Raw genomic sequence first — 10,652 nt, 5'->3', positions numbered from 1 at the left:
ATGTATTTTAGATGAGTGCAGTGACCAAGCACTCCAGGTATAAAATACTATTGATTTTTTTCAACAGGTGCTATGCAGGAAAATGCTTAATATAGGGCTTTTAAATGACTGTAACTATAATGTAACAGGAGGTTTTGTGTTGCAATGACTTGTAGATTTTCTGTGCTACATTTTTTCTTTTGAGGGGCTTCAATACCATTCATTCAGGAAAATCTAATCTATGTTCTAAAAGTAGAGCTTTTTTGTTGTTGTTTATTTGTTTGTTTTTGTTTGTTTTTCTGATCACACTCTGTCACAGATAATAAAGATTAAAGAATTCAAGACTATTTAATAAATATGCTTATCTTATATAAATGAAAAAGTATCTAGCTCATTCTTCCACAGCTGTGTTAATTCTGTATAATTACCAGCAATTCAAAGTGGTAAAAAATAAATTTTAATCATAGAAGAAGAGCAACTATGACTCAATACAGACCAGGAGAAGGGCTGTTAGAAGGTGACATTTTTATATAGTCACTTTGCTGACCCCAGTCATACTTTGATTTTAAACAGTTGTACCAATTTTAATGCAAAAGTCTTAGGACAGTCTCAGTAAAATATGAAGTTTACCATTGAATAATCTCGACAATGGTAAATTCCACATGCTTTCTCCAGTGAGTAGGTGACTACCTTTAACCAACTAGCCTTTTTCTCAGTTATATATACACCTTAATTTTTTATCAAGTGAGAATATGCTCGAAAATTCTAGTGAATACTAAACCAGATCTTATAAATACGCATCATGCTCTGTTTCATGCCGAGTGCATTCCTTCTGACTGGACCCCTATGGATTTGCTGCCCTATTTCTTAGGATACAAAGGTAACATATTATGTATTATTTATAATATAACATATATATATATACATATTATTTATAATATATTACATATAAAGGTAATATATTACATATCCCTCTGATGAATTTCCAGAATTGCATATCTGCAGATTCTAGCACGAGTAGAAATAGCTGTTATGCAAATTAAATTCAAATCATATTCAGAAAACACTCTGTTGCCTACACATGCCATCGTTGCCACGGGTATACAATTTCCCCTTCTGGAAAACTCTCTAATAAAAAATCTTATCAAAAATAGCCATTGAGTGCACTCCATTGAAGATACACTGGAAATTTAAGTTTGTCGTTGAATGTTTTCTTCAAAGTCTGAGTAGGTTTTGTAGAAAACTAATAAATTCTCCGTGAATCTGAAAGTGGTTCTCCGGTTATTCTGAATTAGGTGTGTGAATGTTATTTATATGTATAAAGGGGAATGTTATTCCCTTTTGTACATGATTAGGCAAAGTTAAAAAGAAGTAATAATGATTCTGTCATTTCTTCAGGTCATGTGGTTTTTGCTAAGGAATCATTTTCCCTCCAAATCACTGTTCTAGAGAATTACTATAGTCCTTACACATGACATAAATCTATATTAAAATGATTCTTACTGCTTTTGTGTAATGTATGTGATCAAAGTGTGCAAGTCCTCAGTATTTTACAGCAATGGTAAGGTGGAGAATAAACACTTAATTTAAAAATGGAAGCTTCATACCCCTTAGTGCCTGACAGTGTTTATTTTACCACTTGTCCTGCTAAAATCGGTGGGACTTGAGATGTGCTGATGGCATCAAAATTTGCACATTTTTATCAGTTTTAATTCTTTTTTACAAAAACCTTAAACATGAAAGAAATGATACAGTAAGGGAGCTTCCCAAAGTGTGAGTTTCTTTCTTAGTATAGTTCCTTCCCTTCTGCCATATTCTTTTCTTCTAGGAAACTATTTATAGTTTCCATAAAATAAACTCTTTGATACTAAATTTCTTTATGGTCTGTACTACTTACATTGTTTTGTATTCACTAGAGGAAGTCTAACGTTGCAGTGGTATGTTAAATCTGTAAAGCCTTTGTTTTGATGTTTTATAGCACAGTAGAACTGACCCGGTGAAGTTTCTGAGGTGCCCAGAAAAAGAAAAAAATCATCTGCACATCATTATTTTTTCTTCTGTACCTTTCCTCTTTATCTTTACATTTCCTGATGCTTGTTTCTGAAGGAAGTGTCTCTGAGCTCTCCTCATCTCTTGTGCTTCTGATTGCCTGCACAGATCTGTGATATTTTGCAGATCCGATAAACTCTCAGGAAAGCCCCAGAAGAGGACTGCATGATAGACAATGACACTAACAGTAGAAATGACAGGCAGAAGATATTTTCAAAGGTGCATGCCTGGGTCAATCAGGAAGAGGTAAGGTTAACACAGCCAGGAAGTAAGATCAGAAGCATTGTCTTGCCTCCTATCTGATCTGCTGTCCATGAACACAAGGTACAACAGCCTGGCAGCAGAAAGAGTAAAGTGGATTCAATTTCTTACTGGAGTCAGTCTGAACTTTAAATATGCTGCAGGTTTCATATAAATGACTAGGACAGGTCACGGTCGAGATTATGTCAGGTTTCCATTGAGTCACTTTGTTTCATCTCTGCAATGAAACTCACTTGTACCCTAAGCTATTAAATAGTATAAACTGAGTCAACTGTTAATGTTTACACTATCAGTGGTTTGTGGGGCATTTTATCTGAAGTACTGCCATTATATTGGAGCGTGTGGCATGTTTTAATAACTGCTTAGGTGCAGAACAGACAGGAAATTATTATGAAATGTAGATTTTGAAAGTCAGAGGACACTAGTAAATTGACTTGCCTGGTATGCATTAAAAGTCTGTTCTAACAGGGGAATGGCTGGGTTCATATCAAAAGTAGTGGTAACATTCCAGAATGTTATTACTCGATTGCAGATAAATACTGCAATAATCCATCCATATTCAAAAAGTGTAGCTCTGGTCAGTACGTCTGAAAAGAAGCACCACAAGCAATCACTAATGTGACTTGAAAAAACTATTGAACTGCATGCACTACTTGTGCTTTGGTTTCCTAATCATACATTATATTGGCAACATGACTTTGATGGTTTTGATATTCCCTGGAAACATAGATATAAAAGTTGAAAATACTAATTTTTGAAAAATTCAAAATTATAAAGGCTATAATGGAAACAATACTCCTTTCCAGCAGCTTTACAACAAAAGAACATTTGTATGACTAACTAGCTTAAAATAGGGTAGCAGTAAAAAAAGTAATTCAAGATTAGCACTAACCACATTCTATTTAGTTCTTTTTTTGAGAAAGAAATCTTAAAGATATTCCAAAAGTTATTCCAAATGCCTTTTATGTAGAGTGGTAGAGTTCATTTTGCAAGTTCTTCTTGGACCTGTCTTCTCTAAGTGAAGTAGGCTTTGTACATCACAGTCCAGTGTCACTTGAGGAGCATGCACAAAGAACTTCTTCTCCATTTAACTGTTTAAGCGTAGAAATTACCAGATACAGATTACTTTATCACCTGACAGCTAAAAACTACTGGTTCAGTCAGCACAACAAATAATCTGGGAGGTCCCTTCCATTCAGCACAATCAACCTACCTCTGAGAATATATATGCATTAATCTGGCTGATATAGTCTGAATAAGGATGTGATTCATTTCCCTACTTCCTTCTCTGAAGAGATACAGTAACAAATTATTTTAGGACAATAGTATCTTAAAGTCCAGGAACAAATTCCAAAGTGCTTGTGTACTTTTGAAAATATAACCCTGTGGTTGGGCTAACAAAATATGAAACACTTGTACCTTACAATGCACATGTTGTCCCAAAAATGCCCTGTATCAATCCTTAAACCTCTTTTAAAATACACTTTCTTCTACACTGAATTAAATAACCAATAAAAAAGAACATCAGAAAAACAAATGTCAGAGTTTGCAAACTCCCAGCTCTTCAATCTGTGGTGTTTTGAAGGTCAAGACAATGTGTCATAAGGTCTCTGTAGAGGGCTTCTCTCACTGTAACAAAAAGCAGTAATGGTAATCCTATTGGGATTGACTGGAAGGAGATATCCCATACATTTTGCTAGAACTATTTGCTTACCAACAATATAGTGTGGGAGAAATGGAATTCCAAGGTTTGCTCTCAGCTTTGGAGAGGAACTGAAGTCTAGTGACTGGTTTAGCCAGTGACTCTAATGTGAGAGTGACTGAAGTCTAGTGACTGGTTTAGCCAGTGACTAAAGATGTGAGATTTGTCTACAGGTGTTGCCGGCCAGAAGCTTAAGCTTTGTCTGTGCTGTTTCATACAGCCATCTTCATGGAGCAGCAGGGAATGCCATCTGAGTCCTCATGTTCTGGCCAGCTTCCTTTCATCTGTCCCTCATAGCCACTGGTGGTTTTGTAGGCAGTTTGAGCAGCAGGGGCACAGGTAGCCAGTGCCAAAGTCTCTGCTGCTCTGTCCAACATTCCTGAATAATTTGTTGTCAAGAGGTTAGATGGAGTTTTATAGCCTCTGTTCAATGCTTAACTCTTGATTTTCCTCAGAAGTTATTCCAAACTGCTGGCACAGACATTACTGAATCCCAGCTGCTATAGGCTGGATCCCACTTCCTTTATCCTTCCATATGTCATAATAGGGTGATTGGCCTTCCCTTCCCTTCCCTTCCCTTCCCTTCCCTTCCCTTCCCTTCCCTTCCCTTCCCTTCCCTTCCCTTCCCTTCCCTTCCCTTCCCTTCCCTTCCCTTCCCTTCCCTTCCCTTCCCTTCCCTTCCCTTCCCTTCCCTTCCCTTCCCTTCCCTTCCCTTCCCTTCCCTTCCCTTCCCTTCCCTTCCCTTCCCTTCCCTTCCCTTCAAAAATCATGTTCTGATCATTACTTTTGTTTCTCTTTAGCATCAGAAATTACTATGACTGCACTGATTTGCCTAATACCTTGGAGGATTCTTTAATATCTTGGAGGATTCTTGATATTATCTGGTCGAGAATTCCATTCTGACAGAAAACTATTATATTTTAGTCAAGTGGATCTTTTCCCTTCGATTAGCAGCAACTGCTGGAGACATTTTGAATTCTTCTGTTTTGAGTGGCGTATCCACTTCTAAAGATCCCCATGGCATTTCCACTTGAACAATTCCTTACTCAGTGCAGAGGCCCATAGCATCCCTTGTCTTTCCAACTCTTTACCTATAGAATCATGGAATCACAGAACATCCTGAGTTGGAAGGGACCCACAAGGATCACGAAGTCCAGCTACTCACTCCCCACAGTAAAAAGTCAGGCCATGTGTCTGAGAACGTTGTCCAAATGCCTCTTGAACTCCATCATGCTCAAGGCCGTGGTCCCTGCCCTGGGGAGCCTGTCCCAGTGCCCGAGCACCCTCTGGGTGCAGACCCTTTCCCTAACCCCCAGCCTGACCCTCCCCTGTCCCAGCTCCATGCCGTTCCCTCGGGTCCTGTCGCTGTCCCCAGAGAGCAGAGCTCAGCGCCTGCCCCTCCACTCCCCTCGTGAAGGAGCTGCAGGCCGCCATGAGGCCTCCCCTCAGCCTGCTCTGCTTGGGGATGAACAAACCAAGGGACTTCAGCTGCTCCTCAAACATCTTGCCCTCTAGGCCCTTCACTGTCTTTGTAGCCCTCCTTTGAAAACTCTAACAGCTTTATATCCTTTTTCTTTTTTAATGTTGTGCCCAGAACTGCGCACAGTGCTGGTGGCGAGGCTGCAGCAGCGCAGAGCAGAGCAGCACAGCCCCTTCCCCCGACCAGCTGGCAGTGCTGGGCCTGATGCACCCCAAGGTTCAGCAGCCTCCTGGCTGCCAGGGCATGCTGATGGCTCGTGGTCAACTTGCTGTCAACCAGAACCCCCAGAGCCCATTCCTTGGGGCTGCTCTCCAGCCTCTCCTCCCCCAGTGTGTATGTACAGACAGGGCTACCCCATCCCTGGTGCAGAATCCAGCACTTGCTCTTGTTACACTTCATGCTGCTGGGGATTGCCCACCCCCACGATTTGTCAAGATCTCTCTGTAAGGCCTCTCCCTTGAGGGAGTAACCAATGACTGCGTTATCCTTTCAAAATAATAAGGCCAGTCTGATTGTCAGGAGGAAAGCAGAAAACTAGAAAAACTGCTTCTTGTTAGTAAGAACAAAAGAGTACAGAATTTCATAATGGGGTGCTTTTGGTGGTTTTCTCGTCTAAGGTATATGGTCTTTCCCTCTATTTCCCTAAATCACCTGGCTTGGTTTTCGCTCCCTTGCCGTGAATAATTCACCCTGTACAATGTCAGATAGCAAGCCCTGCTGCAGAAAGTTGCCAACTGCCATACAATTGAAAAGCCAGTTGTTTTACCTATGTCACTTATTCTGTGACCAGCTCTGTTTCTGGATTTGATTCTGGACTCCAGTTGTCATGAACCCATGGCTCTAGATAACATTACAGGAAATACTTGGCCATGTAAAGAACAAAACCAAAGATTTAACTGGCAATGCATCTGAAACAGAACTGAATCAACTACTGTGGAGCAGAAAGGACTCTACTGTAATTGTTTAATTATTTAAACTGTTGATTTAAGTACTCCTGCTTGAGTGTTCTTCTTCTCTGTATGTTGTTCAGTTTTATTCATTTACTTAGGAAACTCTACTGGTCATGCAGTACTATTTATTAATACTGCTGTAGCAGCCAAAGTTTGCTACTTGGCGTTGAGGCTGTGACCAGACGTTTTTCATGGTATGCTCAGTGAACACACACATCCTCTCTTCCAAAAGAGCTATTACCCTCTCCCCAAGTCCTGCTCTACACATGAAAGTTTCCTGAACAATGATACCAGAATGAGCAACCATATTCCAGAATTTGGCTTGGTGAGGTAAATCTCACATATGGGCTTATTCAAATCAAAGATCATCTGCTGGTCATAGTCCAGCAAAAACAAAGAGCAGCAGCAGGGCAGGTATTTCAGACATGTTCTTGCAGCCTTTTATCACACTGTATACACGACAAGGGACGAAATGGTCCCTGCTTTTAAGTTGACTTTGTTCGCCAGGGCTGTCAGTCTTCTTCCATTCACCATCAATATACTTACTGGTGACTTGGGGGGTTGGGGACATGATTAGAATACAGGTCTAGAAAACCTGTTAGAAAAGCATATATTGTGAGAAACCAGTTAAGTGGGAAAAAAAAAGTGCAAGGTTTTTCTGTTAAAAAACACTGAGTCATGATTATGATTCTAGGCCGAAATTGAAATGAATGAACAAAACCAAACAAACAAAACCCGCCACTATTATTTCCATTTATTTTTACAAACATTATGGTAAAACTGTGGCATTCTCACAATACTAACCACTGAAATGCTACTATTCTTGAGTTTTGTCCAGACCTTACCATTCTCATGTCATGTGCAAACAATCATATCTAATGGATTCTGTGTTTATGAGAGCTATTTTTAGGAAAAAATACAGGAAAATTCTCTCTCTCTCCTAGCTTTGCAATCTGAGGTAGCCACAGAGTGCTGCTTAAGCATTCAGAATGTTGAGTCCTTTCATTTTAGAAAGCTTGACACAAGGCGCTGTATGGAAGCCTGCTTTTCTGAGTGCTCCCTTAGACCATTTCTGAAAGTATATAGAGTGAAATACAGACATGAACAAGTACTTAGCAATGCAGGGACCAAGAAATCATAAAAGTTGTACTTAAAGATGTCAGCGTTCAGCCTATTAATCTTGTTGTCATCCAGTGAATGGATTTTAAATTGCATAATCCTGTGGAAATCCTACCTGATTTTTTTTTTTTTTTTAGTCTATATACTGCATCATGGAATAATATTAAACTGTGTCTTTGGTTAAAACAAACAAACAAAACTGTATTTGAATGGTTGACTTGAGTCCTACCTAATTGGAAATGTTTTCAGATGGGCTGTGTGTGAAAGGAGGAGTGACATTTTCCCGAATTTGGCATGTTTAAGTTCAACTCTATTTGTACTCTGACCTGATTTATTTTCCCTCGGACTTTGGGACTGATTCCCTTTGCCGTGCCATCTGCAGCGTGCCTGGCTTGGAGCAGCTCGTTTCGTTGATGGACATAAATATCTGAACCCGCCTGTTAGGGGGATTTGGTGGCTCGGGGAATTGGTAATAGACTTATGGAGCATTTCACCTCAAAGGTCACCAGTTCATATCCGCACCGGGTCAATAGTGGCAGAAAGTCGTTACGTGTCTGGCTGGCATCTGCCGGGCAGGTGCTCCCCTCCCCAGGGCACCCCCGGACCGAGGGGCGCTCCCGGGGCTTTTTTTGGGGTCGGCGGTCGGCTCCCGACCCGCCGCGTCCCGGCACCGGCACCGGCACCGCCCGAGGGGGCGCGGGCGCCCTCTGGGGCCCCTCCGGGCGGCTGCAGGGTGCGGGGCGACCCCGGCACGGCCCCGGCACCGACCGCGGCGTTGGCTGCTCGCTGGGAAGGGGAAGGGGAAGGGGAAGGGGAAGGGGAAGGGAAAGGGAAAGGGAAAGGGAAAGGGAAAGGGAAAGGGAAAGGGAAAGGGAAAGGGAAAGGGAAAGGGAAAGGGAAAGGGGAAGGGAAAGGGAAAGGAAAAGGGAAAGGGAAAGGGAAAGGGAAGTGGGGAGGGAGGGGAAGGGGGAGGGGAAAGGAAAGAGGAAGGGAAAGGGGAAAGGGGAGGAAGGAGAGGGGAGGGGAAGGGAAAGAGGAAGAAAGGGAAGGGGAGATGTAGGGGAAGGGAAAGAGGAAGGAAAGACTGGGGAAAAGGGAAGAAGAAGGGGTAAGAGGAAGGGGAAGGGGAAGAGGAAGGGGAAGGGGAAGGGGAAGGGGAAGGGGAAGGGGAAGGGGAAGGGGAAGGGGAAGGGGAAGGGGAAGGGGAAGGGGAAGGGGAAGGGGAAGGGGAAGGGGAAGGGGAAGGGGAAGGGGAAGGGGAAGGGGAAGGGGAAGGGGAAGGGGAAGGGGATAGGGGAAAGGAGAAGTGGAAGAGGAAGAACAGAAGGAGGGGAAGGGGGAAGGCAGAGCCCGGCCTCGGCCTCGGAAGCGCGGATCGAGGGAGCCGGGGCCGCGGCAGCGCCGTTCCCGTGGCTGGGGCCGGTCCCGCTGCGGGTCCGGGCTCCCCGCGCACTGTGCAGGGGCTGCCTCCATCCCTCCTCCTCCTCCTCCTCTTCCCCTCACTGCCCTTCTTCCCTTCGAGGGAAACCGAACCCAAAGTGCGAGATGTAGGAGAGCGTGAATCCCCGTGAATCCCATCTGAATAAATGTCTATATTAATGAATTATTAACTCAGCCGCTCATGACCTTAAAACTGGAATGAGGAGACGCCTAGGGCAAGAAGGAAAGCTGCTGAATCCTTTATCGGACTCCTGTCAGAGGTAACCGACCATTTGTCTTCCCCAGATCAGGAGAATTAATTAATATGAAAGGCAAACTTTTTAATTGTGTGTCAAACGAAATCAGATAGGGTGTTCCCGATTCAATCCCGTCCCAAAAGGGGTTCAGCTCCTTTCCTGCCCCCAACCTAAAATAAAACCTTCGAGTTTCCAAAGAGGCAGGCGTCCTTCCTAAGGGTTATTTAAAAAAAAAAAAAAAAAAAAAATCCCAGGGAAAATGATGAATTTGGGTAGTTAATTTATCGATCTCGGCTCCTCTTCCCGCTTGTTTTATTTTAGAGGTCATTAATCAATGAAGAAAAACACCACCGTGTTCCCCCTTTGCATTTAATACACTTGCCCTCCTTATTTATTTCTTTTGAACAAATTCCTAGCAAATATTCACCAATCGATTCGCAGGCGATGGATTTTTATAAAGGTTTGATCGCTTTCTAAACGGTCAATGTGATTTGTTTCAGCGCTCATCCTCTAAATAATGGAAAAGCCTGGGAGAAAGGGAAAGGGGGAGGCAGTAGTTAAAAACTCCTTTCTTTCTTTCTTTCCATCTATTTTTTTCCTGCATCTTTACAGACAGAAGGCACATCCACGGGGGGAAAAAAAAAAAAAAAAGTAGGAAATAGAGCGCAGACAAACTCGTGAGAGGCAGCAGCGAGGCGCACAGACCCGCCTGCCGGGGGAGCGGGGCCGGAGGTCAGCGGTGGCCAGATCCGGATCGGGGGCAGCGGGTGCGGAGCGGCCCTTCCTCTCCTCTCCAGGGCAATGGGGCCGGGATGAGCAGCTCCTGGCCCGGCACGGCTCGGCACGGCCCCGAGGCGGCGCGTCCCTGCCTCCTCCGCCGCCCGCTCGCCGCTCGGCTCAGTGCCGTCCCTCCGCTCGTTTACCTTCCCCTCGCAGCCCTCCTCCTTCCCCGGCGTGCTGCTGAGCCGTGCCGGGCCGTGCCGGGCCGTGCTGCCCGCGGGACCCCGCCGCCGAGGGGGTGGTGGGGGGGTGGGGGTCTGCCCGTGGTGGGTACCGGGGGCGGGCGCCCAGCCCCTTTCCACCGCCTCCTGCCCCTGCCCCCGGCCGGGCGTGACCCCGAGCCCAATGGCTTGGAGCTGGGGAAAAGAAAAATAAATAATTAAATAAACAAAACACAGAAGGAAAAAAAAAAAAAAAAAAAAAAAAAAAAAAAAACAGCGAACAAACGGCAAGAGACGCGGTAAGAGCTTGAAGTCCCAACACGAGCCCGCGCGGGGTGTTTCTGTCAACCCGAGGCGCACGCAGGCAGGCACTGGCGATGAACTTGAGCGCGCTGTCTGGACGCTTTTGCCCGCTCCATCACGCTTTACCCATCGCGAAAACGAATTTGTAGAGCTCGCTGCCGCTGCAAGCCGCCTGGTGCTTTTGAACGATGC

The sequence above is a fragment of the Anas platyrhynchos genome, chromosome Z (genome assembly GCF_047663525.1).
Source record: "Anas platyrhynchos isolate ZD024472 breed Pekin duck chromosome Z, IASCAAS_PekinDuck_T2T, whole genome shotgun sequence".
NCBI lineage: Eukaryota > Metazoa > Chordata > Aves > Anseriformes > Anatidae > Anas > Anas platyrhynchos.
Note: the sequence above shows the minus strand (reverse complement) of the source record.